This window comes from Aythya ferina, assembly GCF_964211825.1.
Source record: "Aythya ferina genome assembly, chromosome: 8".
NCBI classification, from domain to species: Eukaryota; Metazoa; Chordata; class Aves; order Anseriformes; family Anatidae; genus Aythya; species Aythya ferina.
The window spans coordinates 9,197,093-9,223,675 of NC_140304.1; the positions used below are offsets into that span (position 1 = coordinate 9,197,093).

Below are 26,583 nucleotides of genomic sequence, written 5' to 3' on the forward strand. Positions count from 1 at the left end.
TTAAATTCTTCCGTACCTTTAGCAAGCAAAGTACATATGAAAGTACAGTGCTATTTCTATAGAATAACAAGTTGAATATATATAAAAAAAAAACTATTTAGCATAGAACTTCAGGAAATTTAACAGAACAAATCTCAGCATTATCTAATTTAGTTTAACTGAGCTTTACCACTTCCAAGATCTGAACTAGTTTTGAATAGATTTTCTTAAACTTCACTAAATATCAAACTTTCACCCATGTAGCCATGTTAGAGTTACAAATATAAAATCAGACAGTTATACTCTTTTTTTGTCACTGAAGACAATTCACACAGAGATGTTCTGTTACATCTGCGCTAAGAACCTGATGATTATGGTTATTTTGTCATAGCCATATCATCACTTTTTGCTACATACCTTTTCTTCTACCATTTTAACTTAATAAGGAATACATCTTTGTTTTTTCATTGCTGTATTGTATGGCTTAAATTGAGGTCATTATTTCCTAGTACTCAAGCTAAAAAAAAGTGTTTATTCCCTGCTTACCCTATGTAAGGAAAATATCAAAGCTTAGGGCTTGTAGGTACAAGCATTGTATATTTGTAACAGAAATTGATAACAAATAACTATTGATTTTAAGGAAAACCACATTAAATCTGAATTGTTACAAAATGTACACTTCTTGATGTTCAAAAGCAATTTTTAAAACTATGAACGAAATCTTTACATGTAGAACACCTGAAGTTAGAATGAATGAATATTTCAAACAGATTGCAAAATGAAGTAACACCAAGAACAGGGACAATATGAAATTTTCTGTGCTTATAAACACGCTTCCCTGAAAATTAGTTTAAAATATTATTGGTTTTCTAATAGTTTCAGTACATGTCTTTGAAAGACTGCTGATTTTTTCCAAAGTACCTCCAGTTCCTGTTCATATTTTTATGGATGTATTTTATTAGTTCTTAAATTCCTTTCCACTGTGGGTCTGCTTTTGGGATTTCGTTCATTACTTAATTTGCCTTAAATTCTGACCCTTAGGTTGGAAATTGGCAGGAAAATGATTGACCTTTATCTCTTTTTATTTTTAATTGCATAGGTCATGTTGAAGGAATAAAAAGTCACCATGAAATGAAATTACACACAGGTCAACTGTAATGATGGCTTTTATCTTTCCAGAGTATTTGTTTCAAGTTAACTTTGATCAAACCAGATACTAAGATGACTTGAAGACACTAGCACATTTTGCCAGTGTTTATAAGCACAGATAATTTCATATTGTCCCTGTTCTTGGTATTACTTCATTTTGCAATATTGAGAATAATACTCGATATCCAAAATGATATTTTATTTTATTTTTCCAGTCACTTACTTAGGGAGAAAACTTCTAACAAAAGTTACCACAGATTAATCATTTTTCTATTATTGACAAAAAACAGCTGTGTAAACAGCTCCAGAAGCAAAATCAATATCCCATGATACAAGCAATGCACATGAGTAGTAGCTTGTTACAGGAAACAGTTCACAAATAAAGAGGGAAGAGACATTCGTTAGAACTTGAAAATGGGAATAATTCTTTATGAATATTGCTTGCTAGAAAGTACTGAACAAGTTCTGAATTAACAGCATTTAATGGTGTCAACTGTTATTTTATTTGTATCTGTTAGTCAATCAATTCAGATGTTAAAACGTACCAAAAATTACACTCCACTCTTTCCTTTTTAGAAAAAGAATGTTCTTTACAAAAAAGCACTTGCTATTATAAGCACAAAATACATATGAGAATGATTACTTGCTGGAATCTCTGAGATTTATTGATTCCAATCTGTTCTGTCATGTGTGCCTGTAACATGCTTATGTATAGAGAAGTACAATGAAGAAAGCTTAAATATGTTCATGCTACAGAGAACAGTTTTGCTCTTGTAATACTGTTTTTAGAGCTGTCAGTTGTGTCCCAAAAATCCAATTCAAAATTAAAAAATTTTAGAATAACAGATGACAATCTGCTAGATTCTGCTAGGTTCTGCTAGACACAACAGCATGCTTTCAAAATGCTTTAAGGACAAATTAATTCCTATAGTCCTATAGTATTCCTATAGTATTGTTAAATGTAAATGAAACCAGATGCCACAGAACTAGGCAAGAAATGATTTTATCATCCTCTGCAACTATGAATTACCTGCTGACCTCAGTATGGGCATTGTATACAGATTAAGACAATATTTAGTCCTGAATTATTTTCCATCAACGTGGTATCTGTCGTGTGGAAAATCAGGGCTGAGGTAGCTGCAAGGACAGAACCACACCATTTGTCAACAACAAAAAACAAACAAACAAACAAACAAAACACTATGATTTATTTATAAAGCTGGATTCGTACAGGATGTTACAGCAATCACATTCTCCAGTTGCATTGTAACCAGTACTGTGAACTCAGCTTATAGGAACAGGAACAGAGTCTGGACCATCAAGGCATCTGAGCCCTAAACAAGTCTGAGATCAGCCTAGATTTTACATTTAGCAGCTGTAGCCTTCTACACTGTGTGGGTTGTGCATGGATATTTTTCTCAAAGTGCTTCTGTTTTCACTATGTAGTGATTTTTTATTTTCTTGGTTTGTGTAAACCACCCATTGCTTTTTTAGTCATATCACCCCAGGCAAATGTCTTACTTTCTTTATATCTGAACTCTTTGCAGTACTGGGCTACCCAGTACAAGAAAGATGGACCTTTTCAATTAGAAGCTTATGTTCTTCAAGCCTGCATATCAGAAAAGGTAAAATACTGTGTAATTTAATTAATATGGAAATTCATAGGAATATAGAAAATTCTGTTGCTCTGCTACAAAACCACAATCTCTTCTTGTTTAGGAGTAGATGTCTTTTATTGTATCTATTTAACACTATTCTATTTATGAATTGGAGTTGACAATAATTCTGTAATCTTTGCAACACTCATTATAGCACAGGTGTAGCTGGAATTTTCAAGAGCATCTGTAGCATTGAAGAATACAAATCCCATTAAAGATAATGCACTTTCAGTGTTTTAAAATTCTGAATAAATACTATAGGGTGTGCGTACACCAAATAGCCAGGAACATACAGTCCCGGATGCTCCCATCGTCTTCATAGCATTAAAGTTGGTTTACTCACAGGCATTTTGGGAGTCAATTAATAGGTTTCTTCAATAACTCACTTGCAGAAATTCTTCAGAAAGACTGAATCAAATTTGGCCTCATACACAGCATATATCTTTCAACACATGTTTACACATCCTCATAGCATGCCCTAGGACTTTTAGCACACCCTTGGGATTATACCCTAAAGACCCCTTATGCTGCAGCACAGTCCTCATTATTTCAGAGACTTTGAGCTGCAAACACACATAAAAGCAACTGCTTCAGGATGACCTGGATCTTGAGAACACCAAAGTCAAGTGCTACACAGTGTGTAGCAGTGTGTACACAGCCCAGAAGTAAACAACACTGAACACTGAAGACACAATCCAGCCTGTGCTCTGAGGCTTGAGAGCTGAATTGAATCTTTGGGTTGATGCTTTTAGTATTTAAAGGTAGCCTACTTGGAATAAGAGCTCCATTATCTGAGACTATAAATAAATAGATAAATAATGAAAAATGAGTAATCGTAATGGAGTTCCCTTTAAAGACTACATGAAAACTGCAGGACTAGCTCAATTCACAGTTCCATTTGTTGCAAACACTGTAGGCCCTGTAGCATATCCCTCTATGCAGACCAGCCACTTGCCTTCATTCAGCTTTGAGTAGATATCCCAGTAGGATGCATTAAACTCTCGCATCCAGACTTGGTTGTTTGCAGTATTTCACTGGCTAATTTAAACCACACGCAGAAGCTCTCACTGCAGTTGGTGGAGATGGTCCCTTTAAATGTCATCCGCTTGAAAATCCAGATTATAAACAATAACCTCCTCTGAATCTGAAGCACAGAAGCCCAGATTCTACAACATACTTCACTACCTCACTGCCAACATTTGAGTTCCTTGGTAAGAACACAGAAATCCACAGCATACAGGTACAACTTGGATTTATTAAGATTAATCAATTTCTACATCGCTTTTTCTTCTCTATTGGTCAATGGTTTCTTTTTGTTTGTTTGTTGTTGTTGTTTTATTCGCATAAGAATATCTGAATGTATGTAGTTTTGTATCTTATCATTTGTCCCATCTCTGACTAATACAAAGAGCTTTCTTAAGGAATTTCATTGGAACTCCACTGATCACTTTAAAACTTCAGTTAAGCAGGCAAATTCCAATGCTTTTTTCCCCCCCTACTGCTTTCAAGAAAAAGCTCAACTCTTCACTGCTCATAATTTAAGTCTTTGAGCCAAATAGCATATTGGTTAGAGAGTTTTTCATCCTACCATGTGCAATTATAGCTTTTCTCACATGGCTATTAGTGCATGCAAGGCTCTTGCTGAGATATAACCAGTACCTTGTAATTCCTTTAATTTTATGCATCTGGGATTCATGCCAATATTCTGTTCCTTCTGTGAAGTGCTAACACCTTAAGAGTTTTTGCTACTTAGTGTTCTCAAGGCTTATATGTGGTCATTGTATTCTAGGACTTCTTCCTTTTTATATATATATATATTTTCTTTTTCCTAAGAATTCATTTTTCTTCATTTATCTCAACTGAATTCTGATTTCTATACAATAACACAGGATATCAGCTTCTGATTTTACTTTCTACAGATAAAAATCTAATAATATATATATATATATAGAGAGAGAGAGAGACCTTACAACTCAAAACAAAAGAGGAAACCTAAACCATCCCTACCCCAAACCAGGGTCACCTGTGAGTCACAGCAAGCAAAAGCATTATCTAATGTAATGCAGCTATCCCCAAGAACCACTATGATTTCATTTGAATATGTTGCTCAAGCTAGGAGAAGACAAGCTCAGTACAGAAAGTAATGATGATATTACTTGGCAAGAACAAGATGAACTTGACAGCTGGACTAAAGGAAATGAATGAGCTTCATTAGTACAAAACAAGTTCATCTAACAACAACATTAATAGCAGCAGCAACTAACAAACATTTCATGATGAATGCTTCAGCAAATAATCCAGTAACTCTGTAACTGAAAAAAAGTAAAGAAGACAGACATCTTTGAGTGACAGGGTCATCATGTGAAGACTGTAAACCTTAACGAGATGCATCACTAAGAAAGGCAAATGTAGTCAAGATAGTGAAGTACTAAGGACTTTGGACCATATAAAAATGATCCAATAGTTGTGTTGTGTTTTTTTTTTGTTGTTTGTTTGTTTGTTTGTTTGTTTTTCTTCTACTTGGTTGTTGAGAAAACTAGAATAAGCTAAAAGATAGCTTTTAGATTGGAGAATCTTACAAAAGAGGAATTTGTCTTAATTTGCCTACAAGAATAAAAGAATTGGATTAGTAACTTTTACTGTTGTGAACATGGAATGCAAAATTAACATTTGTCTATATGTGCTTTAAAAGGACCTATGTCCTTTAAGGCAAGAGATTAAGTCACAAATACAAGCTTCAGAAATAGTAGAATAAAAACTGCCAGAATCCGTAAGTTTCCAAAACAGCTATCATTTAAGTACAGTGAAGAATTTCCCCTTCTATTCTTTGTACACTGTTGAGGTTAGTGATTCTGCAGTCTTTGTTTTCTAACCTGAAATGGCATTAGAAATGCCAGCTCTGTGTTCTGTTGCTGTTGCCATGTAAAGTTTGATGGATTCACTTCAAAAAATCCAGCGAATAGTGACAAAGCTTGCTAGCAACTTGATATATCTAAAACATGTTTCCTTCCTACCTGGGCACACACATGCGTGTTGTTTTTTAAAGGATGTATGTTTCAGTAGAAGACCTTAAATAAATCAGCAATATGTTCCACTCTCAATATATTCTCATATTCTCTTGCACCCTTTCCCCCCCCCCTTTTTTTTTGGTGACATGAAAAGCATTTCTTCTATGTGTCTGAAGTTATTCATGCACAATATATTCTTGGCATCCATGACAAATTTCACAATAATTCAGAAAGTAATATTATACCAAAGAGAATATTGTCTTGAAGAATGCAAAAGGCAGATGGGCTTAGGATAAAAGAAAGGTATCAAATAAGTGGTATTAAGCAATACTAGTTATAACTTTGTGAGAAGGCAAATAAGTTTAAAAAATTACTGTATTTAACTTTTAACAGTTCAACAAAAAACAAACAAACAAACAGAGATCCTCTGAAGGTTATCTGTGACCTAATAGAAATAATTGTCTTCAATTACCCAACGTGCCACTTAAGTCAACAAGGCACTGTATTGTCTCAGTGATGCACATTCAAAACAAGTACAGGGCTGTTCAATAATAAAAGGCACTGATATATGTTTGTTTTTCACATCAAATGTAGCATTTGAAAGCTGATTGAAAGCTTTTACAATTCATTGAAATATCTCCTTCTGAGTTCACAGAACTTCAGATGAGGCTTCTAGGAGAGGACAAAAAAAAAGGAAGATAAGGTTTATGAAGAACTGTTTTGATTAAAAATGAAATCTTCAAAAGGAAATTGAAACAAAAAAAAGATTGGATGCATTTACATTTTGGCACTGGCTCATATGAATTATACTCTCAGAAAAGAAATTAATAATGGTAAGAATTTAAAATATAATAGTTTAAAGTGCTTAGTTAAAAAACATCATTAAGGCACCTCCTGTGATGAACACCTGCTAGAGACTCTGCACAGTGCATTTCTGAACACTTGAGTTTAGAAACATTGTTTTTACACTAATTAACAAACTTTGGTCTGGGGTAGCAGGTGTGAAATTGCTACCATTTGAGATTTTCAGCTGTGTTTTCTTAAATGAATAATATACTACTTAACAGAGAATGAAAGTAAATTCGGTTTAAGAAATACTTGTTTCTCCACTGATGTTGAAAGACCACATAAATATGGAGATTTGTTTTGCTTCACCCTTTCCTCTCTGTTGTGAGGAATAAGGATATTCCCATTAGAAGGTGAGACTAAGTAGACATACGTAGCAAGGCCACAACAGTTACCTGTCCTAATCTCTGATTTCCTTCCTGAGCACATGAACTTTTGTAAGACTGAATAAAAACTGCATATTTATGACTTTTAATTTCACAAGGGCATAATTAATAGCCAAATAAAAAATACATGGTGTTTACAGGAACCATAAACCATGTCAGTATTTTCAAGTAATAATATTCTCTCTTTGACTTAAGTCATCCAGGCTGCTGAACTACTATTAGTTAGATTATTATTCTAGATTATTGAATCTAGAGGCAATGAGCATTGGTGGAAGAAGAGTAGGTAGAGACAGAGTGTGAATGTATGTCAGTTAAAGCCTCTGTGCTTTCACAGACAAAAGACAGACGCAAGCTTATCTTAACAGTGAAGACAAGATATTTTTCTTTAAATAATTGCTTTTCTAAGATTTCATAGAAGTTAGAAGATAAAAGACTGAGCTTATTTTACATTAAAGGCACTGAAACAAAGGGACATGGTTTAGTTGGTGATACTAGTGGTAGGAGTATGGTTGGATCAGAGGAGGTCTTTTCCAATCTTAGTGATTTTATGTACATTCTATATGAGTAAATGTTCATTCTAATCAGCAATTAGGAGGAAATCTTTCCTTCTTACACTTTTCCTTCTTGCCTGTCTTCTCAGTAGATGCTAATACCAATAACTTGAAGTAGACAGATATTAGGTGAGTTCACAGTGCTATCTATAAAGTCATCACTAAAAACTTTTAGTTACCCATTCTCTCATAAGAAACCACTTAACAAATTAAACAGATGGGGATGAGGAAATCAGGGTTGAGTTTCTGCTCTGAGGCACAGGGCTCTTTTGTGGTTGCTGTGTTGGGCACTTAAGCTTGTCTATTGTTAGTTACCTAAGAGCCTAGCGTTAAAATAAACAAAACCATTATCTCTTTGGAGAAAGTTTATACTAGTTTTCAATATCACAGGCATAGGTGTGTACATTTCCTAGCATTTCTGAGTTTTCTCTATATCACAACAAATGTTTGGACTCCCTGCAAAAGCACCTCTCAAGGAGCAGCAGAAGCAGGGCAGCTCCATGAAGGAAGACAAGTAGGAACTGAGGGTTGGTGTCAGCCCAAGCTGTGCCCTCTTCAACAGGCACTGTGCCACAGAGCCTGAACTAGACAAGCAGCTCTGTACATGGCAAGGGAATGGACCAGGGTTTTCCATGGAGCCTGGTCAGGAGCAGAAGCAGAAGGCAGGGCTGGAGAAAAGGCTCGACGTTCATAGCTGTAAGTTCCATGCAAGAAATTGAGACAAGTCCACCTACAGCACAGCCCAAATAAGGACTATGGCCCTAGGCCTTATCTCAACTGGATATCCCAGACCAAGGTGAGGGCTTCTAAGGCATAATGCTGCCCTCAGGGTCATGGCTTAAACTGAAAACTCCAGGTTAATATGTTTCAGAAGTTAAATGAGCTAAATAGTTGTAATCTAGTCCAATTTGATATTTATCAGCATAAAAGGAAGTTGGCCCAACTGTCAGGCTACCCAGGAGAGAGCCATTAATGAGATGACAAGAGCTTGGCTGGACTGAAGCAAGCTCTGTTGGCAGAGCTGTATAGAAAAGCTTGTGGAGCACCTCCTCCAATCATGCTTGGCTCTAGCTGCCAGACCCAGCTTCACAAAAAAATTGTTCATCTTTTTTTTCCTGAAAGGAATGAAATAATTACATAAAACATGTCCAAGGTAGTATGTTTGCTTTAAATATTTAAAGCGGCAGAAGGAACTCATAGGAAAATCAAGAAAATAAAACACAGCTAAGAACACATTATTACGGGTTTATAACAGAAAAGTAGAATCAAGAATGAGACCTAAATTCCCCTGGCACAGCCTACCACGTAGCAGCTTGAAAAATTTTAGAGAAGCTGTGAAGACTTAACAAAGAATTCTTTGAATTAATGGCATTTCATACCCTCTCTGGATCAATAAGCAGTATATTCTGCTCTCCCAGAATAATTAAAAAATATATATATTAACCAAGTTGAAAAAGAAACAAGACTCTGGGCTTGTACAAGTGACTTTATTTGATACATCTTTCCTTATGTACTTAAAATCTTGACTCATCTGATTTAACTCATTACCTTTCTCTTTTACTGTAATTACTATTACTCACACAGATCAGCTACTGGGATCTTGTACTCTTTCCCAATGTTCTCAACCATTTCTTTCCCATTTTTCTTCATGCATCTTGATATGTTCAGTTTCCATTTTTTTCAACATCCCTCTGAAGATCCTAGTGCAAACCACCAACAGACAAATATTCCAGTTACTCTCTCTCTTTTCAATTATGGAACTGCAAATGGGAGGGATTAAGAGATGCTTTAGGCAGCAAAAAGCAAAAGTAAATGTGTATTTAGAGGTGAAGCTGACTATAGTGAAGCAGCATCTTTAATCTATGGATATGTTCAAAAGAATTTCAGATTCTAAGAAAGAGCTTCCATCTGACAGCATACAAGACCATCTGACTGCTGTCAAGGTTTATTCCTTTGGAAATAGGTATTTTAGGCTTGGTACAGGTAAACAAATATAAAGATATACCAATTAAAACATGCCATTCTCATTACTATATGATGCTAATGCAACAATAGGTTGAGTGAGCCATGCTTGTATCTGTGTTGCCCATTACTTTCTTAAGATTCTGTGAATACCCAGTGGAGAAAGAGTATGTAGAAACATTACGTCTCTTCAATTTTAGCTCTATCATTGAATATTGCCAGCCCAGTATAGATCTTGGGCAGCCAAAGTATTATGGCCTATGAAAAAAAATAAATTATTTTTCAATAATGAAAGCAGGAGCAAGCAATTGTGAAGCTCTTTTTTTTTTTTTTTTTTTTTTTTTTTCCTGTAATAACAGCTGTAATTGCTTCTCCCTATTAAAATATATCACTGACAAACTTAAAAGCAGTTTTTGTAAACTATTCATATTATATTATCTGTCCTCTGCAATAGTCCCAATGAATTATCACTAGTTGAGTCTTTAGGTACATGACTGAGAAGATATGCTTAGCAGAGTAATATTATCATTAATTACTGTAATTAATGCAAATTATGCAAAACCAGTAAAACTCAATTACCAAAGAGATTATAACCTTTGAACTGAAAATGCAATACTACATGCAGAAGTTCAGCTTGTAATGCCTTAATTGTGGCAGAAAAAATTGCGAATAGTGTTTAGATTTTGGTTCTACATGCTAAGGTTGTTTATAAAAGGCTGCATAAATGTATAAAATGCTAATATATGGAACATAACATAAGAAATATCATTATATGAAAGCGTACATATGTAGAAAATTTCTTTTAAAACTTTTGTTTTTATATGTTACTGTACTTTAAACCAGCTATTTTAAAAAATGGTGCACTGTGGGTTTCTTGCAGAGGACAGTAGGCTAGCTGTATCCCCATTTTGATAAACAAACTATATTCACCCCGATTTTAGTAGTGAAGTATACAAAATTCTTACGAAATTGCAGAGCTTCATAAAGCCATAGCTTCATACACAACATGCCCAACATTTCAGTTACGTTGAACTGATGTGAAAAACATGCATGCAAACCACTAAAATTCCAGTAGCTTCAGCAGGGAAGAATTGAAATTCTCTGTAAAATTATTAGCCTAGTCACAAAGTTCATGAAAATGCACCGGTTCTACTGAAATTAAAGAATTCTGGAATTCCTGTTAGGGCATCAGAATTTCACCAACACTTGTATTCAGAACCATGTTGGGGCAGGGGGCAGAACTTTCTGTTTCATTTTGCACCTTTCCCTAATCCCATATTAGTCCTCTTTGGCTGAATAATAGGAGGGATTATATGAGTAAACCAACCACTTCAGGACACTTGAAAAGTCAGCTCTTGAAGGTGAGACATATTTTTACATCTGAACTACTAGTTATAAAATAACTGTTTTAGGATAAAAGTTTTCTTAATTTCAAGCAGTATACGATATTGAGTGTGCAGGTTTATGCAAATGTCATATATCTAATATAACTTTGAAAGTTCTCATATATTTCTTTTATGAAACCTCTGGAGTTCTCCAATTAAATTATGTTGCTCGGCAATCTGTCTCAAATATGACCTATGTGTCATATTAAAAGAGGAAGTAATTAACGTGTTTCATTTTACTTTGTTCTATGAAGATAGCCTTCTTTGGAATAAAGAATAGCAGAGGAGTGTGTTTCACACTGAACTTTGTAGATTTACATTTTGGTGTCAGCTATCTTATATGATTATGTCATCTCAAATGTGCGAAATCAAATGTACTTCTTTAGAAGAGGTACTATCTAAATTCACCTTGCAGGCTAGATGCTTGTAATGTAATATAGGTGATTTTCTCTGCAATTCAGGAGATAATTAAAAATATAAAAATAAAATATTTTAAAAATATATGAGGATATAGTAATATGGCTCATGCCAATTAAAACTACAGCTGCTGTTTATCCGAAGAGCATAAATCAAAGCTTTAACTGTTGTTTTAAAATATGTCTTAAATGGTGATCAGACACTGTAAAATACCAGACAGCCTAAAACACTGACAGCTATGAATCCTAAAAAAATCTCTGGAGATTCAGCCAAGTCCAGATAGTAAAATACTGCTGGTAAAATACGCCTATCTAGAAAAAAGGATAAATGCTTTGCTAATGTATATTTTAAAATAAAATATGGTACAGATGTATAAATAGGGAATTACATGTAAAAAAAAATATGATTAGGTATGTGCCTATTAAGAAACACATCCCTTACGAAATCTGTTTCTAAGTGAAATAGGGACAACATTATCGACTGCAAGTCAAACCTGGAGAGGGGGTTTGTCAATAATTCTGTAAGAAAAATCATCACCTTTATATGCTAACAAAAAGAAACAAACAAACCAGGAAAAGTTAGACTTGATTCTGTAACTTCTCCGGAGATTGGATTGCCTTAGCCATTTCTTCCCTTGCGTTGATTTCAAAAGACCATAGAACGAGCTCTGAAGGTACAGTTTCATGATACTTCAAAAACAATTGTAATATTCACTTCCCTAAATCCAAGCATGCCTATAATGTTCAAAAGATCATTACCCAAAGGCTTATGTTAATCAGATACTTTCCCATCCACATTTCCATATTCCCACATGGCTTGTTTCTTGCAGTTACTTTCACTTCCTGGACATTTTATTTTCAAAATTCAAATGTTGTCCATGCCCACTTTTAATATAATTTTGGTGCTTCATGCAGTATTTATTTATTTTAACTGCTTTTTCTAAGCATGATCTCAATACAAAATTGATCTGTTTTCAACAAAAGCTCTATTTTATAACATTCCATTTTTTTGTGAACATTTTTGTCCCACTTATGCATTCATCACATCAGCCTATTAAAAAGATTTTAAGATTTTACTTATTGAAGAGAATATTAAAAACCATGAAAACAATTAGCAATTTTTTCATCTGAGAAGATGAATATAAAATGCAACCTTAGAATACTGAAGTCCAAACATTGCCAGTGCAGTAAGTGAAAGTGAAACCAAAGTAAATGCCAAATGAACAGGTGGAAAAGAGCTAAAATATTTGTTTGTCTGTAGAAAAGTGGGCCTCCCTGATCCAATGAGTTTCTCATTAATCTAAAGGACCAATAGATTTTAGAGATCCATGGTCTGAATTCATTGAGTTGCTCTTGATATTGCACAAGTTGCATAGAGATCCCATCTCTACCAGACACCTTTATTCTTATTTTTATTAAGCTAGGAAAACACTTTTATTTGTCCATTCTTTAGTTAAGTCATCTTTAAATAAGTGGATGATCTTCCTATTTTAATTTTCCTTTTAATTGTCATTTGTTGGCAACACAGATATACTATTGAATCAGCTAACCATTAGAAACATGGAGATGTTTTTTGAAACTAGGTTAAGTATTTAACTTCTGACACTGTTGACATTTGTTGTCTTAATAAAATGGGATTTATTTGTCTTTGTTCCCATGTTTTGGTGTGAATTAGAGAGTGAATTTGATACCTTCAGCAACATAGATAGAACTACCTGTTCTCAATGGACTGGGAGTGAGCACCGTGATTAATAACATGACCATTACTAACATGACCATTAATTTACACACTTTACAAATTAACCTGCAAGCATATTTTGATTAATGTGGAACAACAAAAAATATTATGAGTAATTGCATTCAAGGAAAGGTATATAGGCCATGAAACTACATATAATACCAATAATTTTTTTAAAATGGCTTGTTTGTGGCCATTTAAGATTAAAGTAGCCTTTATGCAAGATTGTAACCCTGTACCCTTCACATGATACTCCTAACAGCAAACTTTAGTACATTTTAATTACCTAGAATATGTACAAGTACGACAGCTATCCCTTTAGAGACAAGCCTTAATTACCTCCTAAAATGGAGGTGCAATTCATCAGAACCAGACCTGCTGACCTGGCAAAAGAAATTTCCAATATTTTCCTGAAATTTCCAATATTTTACTGAAATGAGGTCCAGTGCACAATGATCTAGTGTGAATAGAGATTGACCCAAAGCAATCTAGCAAAAATGAAGCTCATTCTGGGAGAAACAAATAAAACAGAAAATCAGAATAGCAGTACTTATAATATTTGGGTTAATTTCATAATTTTGAGGACTTATGTCCTGGAAACACTCAGCTGCAAATGCAATAATGTTTTCTCAGTTTTCACCTGCTATGAATCTCCTATCTCTGCATGTGTCAGGTACATAAATAAATCAGAGTATATTATCAGGACTACTTGTATGTCTCAAAAGTGCACTGATGGATAGAATGAAAAACAAACTCTTCTCAGTCTCTTTACTTTGACACAGGGTATGTGGGGGAAATGTAACAGGGATGATTTACTGTTGGAGTAAACTTATTCAAAATAAGTGGAGGTGACACTAAATTCCAATGGAATAATCCATCAAGTTCATTCTTTATTCCATTTTGCAAGACTTCATGTAAAGAACAAATGTTTAGCTGCCATGCTGTCATTCACTTGTCCTGAGTCTTCCCACTATACTTCTGATAAAAATGATGCTATCACTGGCATGAGACCTGGCAGCTCTATAGCTTTCCAATCTCTCTTCTAGTGCCTCTTCATGCAGACTGAAGATTCAGTATTGCATAGCAATATTAAACTGTTTGACTGAATCAGAGTGCTCATGAAAAGAGGATAAGAAAACAGAAAACATAAATGTTTGAGAGTAAAACCCTCAACAAATAAAAAACTGTACCTGCCAAATTTGTCTGCAACTAATTTTTCTCCTTGAAATATCAGTACATTTTCCTTATGAAATGAAATTCAGTTCAAAGTAGCTGTCCCTTTTTAGACAAGTATTCTGCTAATGCAAAGAAATGCAAAACTATTAGTGTCTGAGGTACTGATTTTCTGTTAGTTAAAAACAATTGAAAATACTACTTTTTTTCTATGCATAAAGTCTCATGAGTCAAGCCTTGTTTATTTTGCATTTTCTCGTCTTTGATGTTTCTTACTTAAATAGTCAAGGTGCTACAAAGCAGCATATTTCAGGTCAAAAACTAAAATAACAGTCCAAAAGCTCATCCGGTAAAAAACAGTGTCATCTTCCCTGCTTAAAATAAAATATTTAATGAAGTCACTGGCAGATCAGAGGATCTCTAGCCTACTACTATACCACAGGAAGGTTGTCATAGAAACAAGAAGTAGTTCAGGATTATTTTCCATTTTATGAAGACATTTTAAAGCTATTTTATATATTAAAAAAAAAAAAAAAAAAAAAAAAAAAAAAAAAAGTGAACTCTAAGGTACAAGTTTTCCAATTTTCCTATTGAAGTAGTCAATAGCAGAAATCCAAATATCTATTTCACCTTTGTAGCCAAAAGTAAAATAATACCTATGGATAAGCAGACATCAGTCTCACCTAATGCTATTCTTTACAATGATTTAAAATCAGTTGTATGACTTACATGATACAATGAAAAGAATGGCTGGTTAAACACAAAATTGATCAGAGGGTTTCTGTTAATCTGCAATACAATTTGGTGTTAAGAAGCATAAAAGAAAAAAAAAAAAAAAACAGGAATAGTAGAGGGCACACAAACTATTTCTAGTTGTAAGGAAAAAATGCTGTATACATTCTTGTGATGGCAATTCATACAGTGCTTTGACTTTATTAATTATAAAAGTATTGCCAACCTTATATATATACGTATACATATAATTATAATTATTCCATAGATAGATTTTTGTTAAGGTAGAAGAATGCTTTCAAAATATTTTATTAACTCAGGAAATAAATAAAATGAAAAAACATTCAAGTCTACAGTAGAACAACAGTTACTGAGATAATGAAATAATGGTCTAACATGGACTATTGAACTACTACTACTTCCAGACCAATTGTAAATTACAAGTACAGCTTGAAAACAATTGGATAACCAATTCTTTGTAAGAAAAAACAAGATATATATAAAGTCTGTGCACATGCACATTCAGGCACTTCTGTGGTAAAGAATAGAAGCAAAATATATTACAGAAACATTTATATCACCTCATACTTGAATGTGCGTCACAGAAAGAGTATTAACAAAGTTAACTGCTTTATGAGACCATGCACATATACGTGACCGCGCAATCTTTTATTTCTGTATAGAGATAAAAGTGCACTTACGAATATATATTTAACAGATAACCAGAGAGTCTCAAAATCTATAAACTGCCAATGGAATAACTCTGTTTATATCTGTTGAGTCTCTCTTTGATTTGGTACAGAAAAATATAACTGTGTTGACAAGCAGAATTATTTATGTAGATAAAGAAACTGATAGAGATTTTAACTCCAGAGAGAATTCTAATCTGATATATTTTTTGAACATAAACCTTGAAGGGAGACGGGGGTGTTAGATATATTGTATAGAATCATTTTTTCTTGTCCTGAACAGAATTACCTTTATTATAAAAAGTTTTAGTATTGTGAAAAGGTATTCTTCATAATCCATCTCAACTGATGAACTGTTGTTCATGAGAGCAGCAGGGATGAAATACCACCTAAAGAGACAACTTCAGACCCAGATAAAGGATTTTTTTCTTTCTTTTTAAAATGAGTGAGGTCTATTATTGCTACTAGCTACCAAATCAGTGTACAACCTAAAATAACAGTAAAATAGTGTAAGTGTAAATCCTGGAAAAAATGTGTATTTTAAAAACTAGAAAGTAGATTAAAGGATATGAAAATGGATCTATATCTCTTCACATATTAAAAATTTCAAAATCAGATTAATAGTACTAAAAAGAGCAATCATTTTGTATTCCTTTTCATAGAATTCACATTGCCACACTGGATCAGAGTGACAACATTACTTTACAATGTTCATTTTCTTAAATGATACATGATCCAATGCATTGTTTACAAAATGAAAATTTGCCCTATTACATTCTGCCAACTATTATTTGTGTGTAGTATAATGACAGAAACTGTCCCTACAGAATTTTTAGATTCTGAGAAAAACTCTATTAAAGGTATCTGCAACATCAGCTCATATTCATTCTAAAATTATCATGTTTACTAAGTTAATATTTACCTCATGAAAACAATGTCATCTGTGTATGAGAATTAGATTTTTTTTTCAAACTTTCTTGCAGTTATCTCTACTTTAATTTGAAAAGGCAAAATAACATCAGGGCTGCAACTATTACATCTCAGTTGTTGAAACTTATACTACTTTGTCCCCTTGCTATCTCTCTCTTTACTACTGCAAATATACACATATTTCCTTGCAATTTTCTTAGTTAGAAATGCACTGTTACCTATATTTATTGAACAAACTGAATTTCTGAAAGCCCAAGGACATGCAGAAGATTATGCAAAAGACATAATAGGGGAGAAAAAAAAATAAATGAAGGAATTCTGTCAACTTTTCAGTTCTCAAAATAGGCATTTGTCTCAAATTCTTTTGTAATTTTTGATATATTTGACTACATTTGCCTCTTTATTTTTTCCTCTTTTGTTTTTCTTCTGTTACTTTCCTATTTGTCATATATGAGCCTTTACTGGAACTTTCCTATCACTTCTAGTTATACAGATCCTTCCTAATCTGTTCTTTCCTTGCAAGAGGAATCTACATGGTATCTTTTTCATAGAATTCATTTTTGCATTTTTACCATGATCTCATTGACTAATGTATTTCAGTATAATAACAACCCCATTTTCAGATGTAAAGTGAGATAATATATACAACACAAAAGCAAGTTGAAATTAAAAATTTTGATTCTTTTTTGTTTTGCATTTTTTTAACCTTCTTCTTCCATAAAACATGTTTCAACATTCTAAGCACTCAGTAACGTACTCTGAATTCCTGGGTTGTGTGCTTTACATCAAAAAAAAGAATCCTTAAGATTTATTGAACTGGGCTTTCTATAACAGATGTTGGAAATGATAAGATTGGATCTTCCCTCCAAATCTGTGCTCCGAGAGCTATGTTGATCTGAGGGAAAAACTGCAGAGATTGATTGTTGTGGGCTGTGCTGTAAAATGATGCATCCAGGTCAATCTTACCTGGCAATCCCAGGTAAGCAATCACACATTTTCTTCTCCATTCCACTTCAATTTTTTTTTATTTTTTTTTTTCGTTTTAGGTCTCTGCAGCACTAACCCTTGGGGCTATTGGTATTGATGCGCCTTTATAGTAGTAAACTGTCTGCCATTAGCAAACCTACGCCTTTATGCACACTATTGACAAGGCATGTGTTCACTAACAATGAAAAGCCTATCCTAAAAATCATGTTGGAACTAATGTATCTGTGCTCTGTGCCAATCTGCTTTCTCAATCCTTGTTTCAAATGACAATAAGAAATCATTGGAGAAGCTTCAAATAACCAGTCTGTAATGACTCCTCTGCCTTTTAATTTTTTATTTTACTTCTTACAGAAATTGGTTTTCTGATACAGAATGGTTTCACTATTTTGAGTTTACACGTCAAATGACATCTGTACTACATTCATGGAGAAAATACAGAATGGACTTGAGCTGCTTCTGTTGATGCTCACTTGGACACATACTAAAGTTCTTGAAGAATATCAAAAGAAAGACAATCTAGTTAAACAAATGTTTTCTATTACAGTTTTTATTTTCTTGGTTTTGACTGACAAACCTGAAGCTAGAGCTTGCCTGGTGAATTGTGGAGGTATTTACCTTGCAAGCGTGAAATGATAATAAATTCTGAGATTGGAGTGGAAATCCAGTGCTTCTACTTTAAGTATGCAGAATATGTGAAGCATTTCCACATCTAAAAGAACTTCAAAAGCTACACGATCCTCTGTAGATGACAATCTAAGCAAAGGACTGTATGAGTATCACAACAACATACTATATAAAGTTTAAGGGATGAAGGATAATTTCCAGTCTTTCAGGTGGAGTAAACCTAATTTGAAAGGTACAGGAAGATAATATAAGAAAAAATACAGGAATAAAAGAATAGGATAGAAAGCTGGATTATTCATAAATTTCACACTTTGCATGATATACAGAACTAAAGCTTTAAAATTCTAGCTGTTCTGCAGGACAGGTTATTAAAGTATCAGCAGTTGTTTTCCTTTTTATTCTACCTCATTATACTTCACAAAAGAGTTACAGCTGCAAACAAGCATGAAGGAAAAACTTTGTACTCCCTATTACCATATTGCTTGCCTGTTGTTCAAAGCACTGAAGAAAATCAGGAGTTTCATTGCTATTCTGATAAATATACCTCCTCCCCTCCAATTTCAATGTACTCATAGATATGAATCACATATTTAAAAGAATATTTTTTTCTTTCAAGAACAACTAATTATATCAAGATATTTTCCCCCTAAATGCCCATTGGGGCACTTTAAAATTACATATAAATAATATATATATTTTTAAAGTTTCAATGTGAGACTAAATAATAAAGATTTTTTCATGATCATTGCTCATACTGTACAGTCTTCTTAAATTTTATTTTGCCTCTATTATACTTGAAAAAAAAAAATATTAGAGATGGTTTTAATTGAAATTTAATTTGGGAGCAATTTGAGAAAGGAATCTACCATACCTTTTGGCTGGGGAACATGAGAGTATAACAAAAATGTTTAGAGTACCACTGTGTAAAAGAAAATGTGATGACTAAGCTCACAGTTAAAAATAGAGTACTGCTTGGTATTTCTGATTCCCAATTACCTTTTCTGTCACTACGGTACCATTATTTGTGCTTGTTTTTAACACAGATATGTGATGTCTGTAAAGGCAGTATTTTATTGACTTTGAGAGTTTCAAAGGTAAAGCCAGTTTTTAACCTAATGAATTTCTTGATTTTATTAAGACAAGGAATATGGTACTGCTTGCTTACTTTTGGAGGTTTTAATATTTGAGTCACTGAGCAACCTGGATTTCTTGCCAAAAAAACACTGAGGTGTTTCATTCTTTAACACTTCAGCCTGTCATTATATTTTGTTTATATTTGATACATTTTATGCAACAATCCTTTAATGAATATTTATTCCATAAGGCCTGTTTCCATTACAGACATGACAGAATTTTAAGTGACTTTGCTTTTTGTGACAATGAAACCCAGAACTTGACACTTGGTGATGAAAACAGATAGTAAAAAGGAAACACTGAAAGAGCAAAAATACTAATTAGCTTTTACATAACATATTCTACTGGAATTCAGCTTCCTTTTACAGAGAAATACAAATATAAGACATAATTGAGTAAGGTTTAAGAAAAGCTGATAATAATCTATTATAGGATCCTATTCTAGTTCAATAATTCATACAGCGTGCACTGGACAAAACTCAACAAACTTAGAAAGAGATGCTTCTAAATTAGGCCAGAGAATAATTGAGATTAACATTACAACCAAAGACAGAAGCCAGGCAAAACAAAATTAAAATGTGTCATCCTGAGAAAATGAAGGAGAAACAAGTCATGCAGCAGTATGATTACTGATAGTCCTTTACACAGGAACAAATTAGAGCATGAGGCACAGTACATGGAGAAACACTTGGAAGGGGAAAGCCGTGCAGACCTGACTTCGCTAGATATAACAAGGGCCTGGCTGGAAAGGCTAAGAATTGCCTGTCAACACCAGGAAGTTTTTTTTTATCTGTGCACAGCTTGTTGATTCAGAGAGATGGAAGCCCCTTGCTATCTAAACTGTCCTTTTCTTTCTTGTCAACTCCCTCATAGATTTTCTGCCTCCCGAGGAACTCAGGAAACTAAGTCTTAGTTGTTACTTTTCAAAGAAGTCTGTTTTCCTGTGACAGACTTCTAAATGCTCTCAAACTGTCTGCTTCCAAAGTGAGTAGAAACTGATCTGGATCTTGACCCTCAAACTGTGATTTTACTCACATATATAGTGCATATAGAGAGGAACATAGGAAGTAATGCATCTGGGACTCTGGGTAGGAAAGAGATGCCCTTATGTTAATACACGTACACATATTAATACATAATGCAGAATTGGTATTATGATGTACAAATTTGCTCAAAACTCAGAACTGAACCTCCCAATTTTTAGATTATCTTGACTGAGACATTATTTTCAGTCGATTTTCCCCTTTTATTGTTAGAACTGCAGTGGATCTCTGCTACTCTGCTGTGACAGTAGTATTTGTTTATTAGCTGCTGTGTCCTACACACCTCATTTTAAGAAAAGAACTATTTTATGGGATCGTAGAAGCAAGAAAAGGTACTGATGAGTTGTGTGCTTATCTACTGTAAATTCAGATGATAAAGGAGTTCTCTGGCTACAGAGATACACACACAAATGCCTTAATTCTAATTATTAACTATAATCTTCCATAAAATAATAGCTACTCTATCTTCCATCTATATGCCTAGACATAGATATCTGGGTGCCTAACTCTAATTGTAATGCACGATAGGACTAAGTAACTTAATGAGTTTGAAATCTGAGTCAGCATTATAGCAAAGCAGTCTAGCAGTGAACTTCAAGTTAGCTTTTGCACTGCCTCTTTTGGAAGAACAGGGAAAAGTAGGAAAAACTTTTTTGAATAATAAGGTTTGATGTCTTACAGTCCTGACTACTTTCATTTTCCTAAGGTTTATTAGAAAACAGCATAGGAGGAAGTGAAGAGTGCTATACCTGACATGGGAATACAGGGAGAATTTGGCTTGACTGAATGTTATTAGAACTTGTTATTTGGGCAGCATATTGGGGTTAGTGATCCTATTTACAAAAGGTATCGTGGGAGCTTTTACAGATCACAGTTGATGCAGACCTTCTGAATTGATATAGACTAGCTGATCCAAAAGACAGCATAAGCAGTGGCTCAGTGCTCCCTGAAATTGCTCTGTGACAGTAGATGAATATCTCAGGGAGTAATCATTTGCAGTCCCTAGGACATTTGTCATTCAAATATTGACACATCTTAATCACAGTTAGCTTGGGTATATTTCTTATTCTGATGGTATAACAAAGACACTGTAGGTAGCTCAGGAGTATCACAGTGGTATAAAAGCACATAGATGCACACAGAGTGTACATGTCAGTGGTAGTAGATGCAGCTGCTTTGCTTGTGCTAAGCAGCAAAATATACTTTATTAGGTGTGGCTTGCTTCCCTGCAAGGATAAAAGCAATGAGCTTTGATTTTCACTTTGATTTTCTCTTGATTTTCACTATGATGTATCTCTTGCCTGTAACATTCAACCATGGTAACATCCTGCTTGCACAAATGTGCAGTGACCGAAATATCATTATTTTGTAATTCTGTTCACAGTCTAATGAAGAACTCATCAGTGGGCTAGAAAGATTGAAGCAAGCCAGTTTCTATAGCCAATGCACACCATCATACCCAACCCCTCTAACTCTTCTGAATAGATCATCAGATACCATCTCTTGCCCAGGTTTGCCATAAAATTAGTCAAGAAGAAGATTCTAATATTTCAACTGAGAGCAACACAGCCTGCCTAAAGTGTTAAACACAGACAGTAAACTTCTAGGGATAAGAGGCTGCCAAAAAAAAAAAAATAGGGAGGAGAAAATTTTCCATTGAAAACACAAAACACTTTGTTATATCTTATTTTTTGTATGTATGCAGGAGAAAAATTCAGGTATTTAAATAATAATCCCATAACCCTCCCCCCCCAAAAAAAAACAAAACAAAACAAAAGATTACACAGAGAAAATATTTAGAGAATTGTGCCTCCACATCAGCTGTGAATGACACACAAGATAAAATAGGATATCTTTTAAAATCTGAAAATACTCTTTTATGTTAGATTACGTTGGAAAATGTTTAATTCCAACATACTGATCTGCTGTTTCATCAGGACAAAAGGACTGCCTTTTTTTTTTTTTTTTTAATTTCGTCATTTCAGAAACTACTTTCTAAGATTCCATAAGAAACAATGTAGCAATAAAAATTAGTGTAGTATTAAGATTTAGTTAAAAATTCAGCAAGATAACTGGACTTGTTCAGAATTGGTTTTCAATTAATTGAGCTTTAGAGAGAAAGCTAAAGCAGTTGCTCTATAAAATAATAAATTCTCAAATCTTAGTATTGGGAGGGGGGCAAAAAGTGGTCCTAAACTTGCTGTCAGTAACTTTCAATTCATAACAATTTATCCATTTTGGTAAGGTGTACATGTTTTTCTATGTAAGTCAAACTCAAGAAACAGTAAATTTAATGTCCTACAATGTTGGTAACTGTTTTGTAAAATGTTTACAGATATAGATGAAAAAAATCACTGGCTTCTAAAAAACAACACACAGTGCAGAACAAATTTTAAGGAAAGAAGAAAACAAAAAATAAGATTTTTAAATGCTTTGTAATGGAGAATGAAAAATACAGACAAACTGACCTTAAAATGATGAGGATATACATTAGATGTTGTCTATATTTAATGTATATAGACAATGTATATAGACACTATATATGAAAACTAACATAACCTTTTATTTTGGAGTCATTTTTAACATGGTATAAATGAATTCCAATTTCCCTGAAACAAACTCCGCTCCATCTTTTGGGTCCTGTATTATACCTTCAGGTTTAACCACCTACAAAATTTGTAGGGCTCTTTCATTGCTTTGAGTGCATTGCTTTGATCATTGCTTTGAGTGCAGTCTTGAAACCATTTAGAGACACACACACCTTCATGGGCATCACTTTTTACCTTAAGGAAAGCATATAGGCTTCTACAGGCTTCTAGGCTCCCTAAATTTCCTTTTTTTTTTTTTTTTTCCTCATCATGTTTCTGTGATTTAAATAGGTAATGCAAAGGAATGACCACATTTCTTCAAAGTAACCAGCACTTTTCTCTCCAAAAGACATGGATTGCATTCACCCTTGTCCTTAAGGATGAATAGGGAATGTTTTCCCTAAGCAGAAAGGGTTAAAAAAATCTCCCCTTTCATACAAGCTGTTCATTTTATTTTAATTTGAATGATATATTTTACCTTTTATGGATTATGCAAGACTTCTCTCCCACAACTGCTAAAGAGTTTTCCCAATTAATGATGGCTACATGAATAATTAATTTATTTGTCTGCATTACACAGAAGTCTGCCTGTTAAACTGTAACTGATGAGAAAAAGTATTTCCAGCTACACTTCTTTTATAGTTTACAGAAAACATGGCAAATCCTTCTTTCCTCAAAGAGCTTGGATGGCCTTTTGAAATATTGATTCTGTATATAATAATATATGACTACATTTCACATTTAGCCATTCTTAGCCCCAGATTCTCAATAGCTAGTTGAAGGAGAGCATTAGCTGTTCCAAATTCCCAAGCCACAGAGCAGCTATTAGGAACCTATTTTTTTCCCAACTAAATCTACACTGAAGTAGAAATAATACTATCCAGATTCTGTGCGCTACATAACACATTTGCACATTTAATTTATAAAGAACATTAATTACATTGCTCTGTTAGAATGACTGCTTGCATTCTCTAGCCAGAAAGCATTAATGATTTTTAAGAATGCATCAAGGGAGTGGATTTTTTCCTGTAGGGTTGCTTCTTTTGTGCTCAGCCAAGCAATAAGAGATGTACACGTATCTGCTGTGATTATATTCAGAATCTCAAGAAGTTTGAACCTCAAGGACTGTCAAACAAAGCTCAATAATAAATGAATTTTTGACGCTGACATCAAAAATCAAAGCAAGACAAGCAACAGCATTTTAAAGTAATCTTTGCCACATTCCAGAAAAAAAAATATAATTATGCATCTTTTACCATTTACAGTTATAAATGTATGCATTACTCAGATCAATTATTTCCTAATAATTACAATTTGTAACAATGGGGTAGATGACTTTCTAGAGAATATTAATGGCAAGAAAGTGATACAAGTATATTCACTGTATGATTCAGCACATCATAAAGGGTACCTAGCTTGAATACATTGTTATTGCTTGCAAATTATGATCATTTGCTGTGTACTGTAATCATGTGATAAATATGTGAGACAGAGAATAACAATTCTAGCTGGCATTAATGGGAGCACTGAGTAATTAGGAAATGATTGTTTCAGGCTTGTTAGCACAAGGCATGATACAACCAGTAGACTCTATTCTTCCTTTGAAGTGAGGACACTGACTGCCCCCAGCATCCATATTAGATGTCTGTATGAATACCAGAAATAACACAGACCTGTCATATACAACAAGATGGAAGAATGGGGGGTGAATACAAGATGTTTATTCACATCGATGGTTACCTTCTTAACATACCTACATTACACCTCTGATAGATTCTCCACAATGACAGAATTTTCCTAAACTGGATGACTGATTACAAAAGAGCAATTTCAATACACAAGAACTTCACCACTGACTTCCTCCTAATTTAATGTAAGGAGGAAAAGATTCAAAATGGTACAAACCTTTGGAGTCATATCCACAGAGTTATGTGGAAAGAGGATACCAAACACTCTAGTACTCTCAAGCCCCACGTATAATAATGGTGAGCATAAAGAGCAGTTCAAAGTCTTATTTCAGGGCCCTAAAGACTTCAGGCCCACATGTTTGTTCATCTCTGTACAGATCAGCAAAATGAACCCATATTTGGTTGGAAAACATGATAAATAGCTTGCTTGGATATCAGAGACAGACAAGTTTCCAAATAGCCTGTCTGACTGGGGTCCGTTCAAGATCAAGACATTAATGAAATTACAGAATTATGAAGATTAAGGGTGTGCAATATACTTAGTATTTATGATGCTTTTGAAATAGCCCCTTAAACCACTAGTATATGGTAAGTAAGCAAGCAAGCTTGCTCAAGGCAGTTCCTAATTATGAAACACGGAATAAGAGCTTTTCCCTTCCCTTCCCTTCCCTTCCCTTCCCTTCCCTTCCCTTCCCTTCCCTTCCCCTTCAAAAAATCAACAATTCAGTCCTTTCTAACTGAAGCCATTATTTACTGATATGCAGCTATTTATTAGTAATGATATAAGACTATGGCTGTTTAATGCTAATAGCATACTGTGCTCTAGATATGACAATAAACGTGGCAACAGAGGAGAACTGCAATGCCTGATCAAATTTCATGAGCTTTATACCGCAGTCTGTCACGCAGTTATTTATTTGAAAATGAGAAGTGATGTCTGATATAGAAAAGCAGATTGCCTGATACAGGAAAAAAATAAACACTTCTGAGAAAATATTTAAAATAATCTCCAAGAATATACATATTGCTCAGTTCAAATAAACCAAAAGAGAAAAGTTACATAATGCTGTATTTTTCACCATGCAGCCTCTCCAAAATAAATATCTTTGTGTGGAATGCTCCCAGTCTCTCTCTCTCTCTCTATATATATATATATATATAAAAATATAGATTTCTAACATGATATATATATATATCACAGAATCACAGAATTTCTAGGTTGGAAGAGACCTCAAGATCATCGAGTCCAACCTCTGACCTAACGCTAGCAGTCCCCACTAAACCATATCCCTAAGCGCTACATCTAAACGTCTTTTGAAGACTTCCAGGGATGGTGACTCCACCACTTCCCTGGGCAGCCTGTTCCAGTGCCTCACAACCCTTTCAGTAAAGAAGTTCTTCCTAACATCTAACCTAAAACTCCCCTGGCTCAACTTAAGCCCATTCCCCCTTGTCCTGTCACCAGGCACGTGGGAGAACAAACCAACCCCCACCTCGCTACAGCCTCCCTTGAGGTACCCATAGAGAGCGATAAGGTCGCCCCTGAGCCTCCTCTTCTCCAGGCTGAACAAGCCCAGCTCCCTCAGCCGCTCCTCGTAGGACTTGTTCTCCAGGCCCCTCACCAGCTTTGTCGCCCTTCTCTGCACCCGCTCAAGCACCTCGATGTCCTTCTTGTAGCGAGGGGCCCAAAACTGAACACAGTACTCGAGGTGCGGCCTCACCAGAGCCGAGTACAGGGGGACGATCACCTCCCTAGCCCTGCTGGTCACACTGTTCCTGATACAAGCCAGGATGCCGTTGGCCTTCTTGGCCACCTGAGCACACTGCTGGCTCATATTCAGCCGACTATCCACCATCACTCCCAGGTCCTTCTCTGCCTGGCAGCTCTCCAACCATTCCTCTCCCAGCCTGTAGCTC

At 34.5% G+C, this 26,583-nt stretch overlaps 1 long non-coding RNA gene across 1 annotated transcript in view; it reads right to left on the bottom strand.

Annotated features, from left to right (window-relative positions):
• The window catches only part of LOC311440807, a 242,320-nt gene that overhangs the window by 23,949 nt on the left and 191,788 nt on the right, over positions 1–26,583 (bottom strand). Inside the window, exon 3 of the long non-coding RNA XR_014695597.1 lies at positions 9,158–9,277. This is a non-coding gene — a long non-coding RNA (uncharacterized lncRNA). The remainder of the gene's footprint in view (positions 1–9,157; positions 9,278–26,583) is intronic.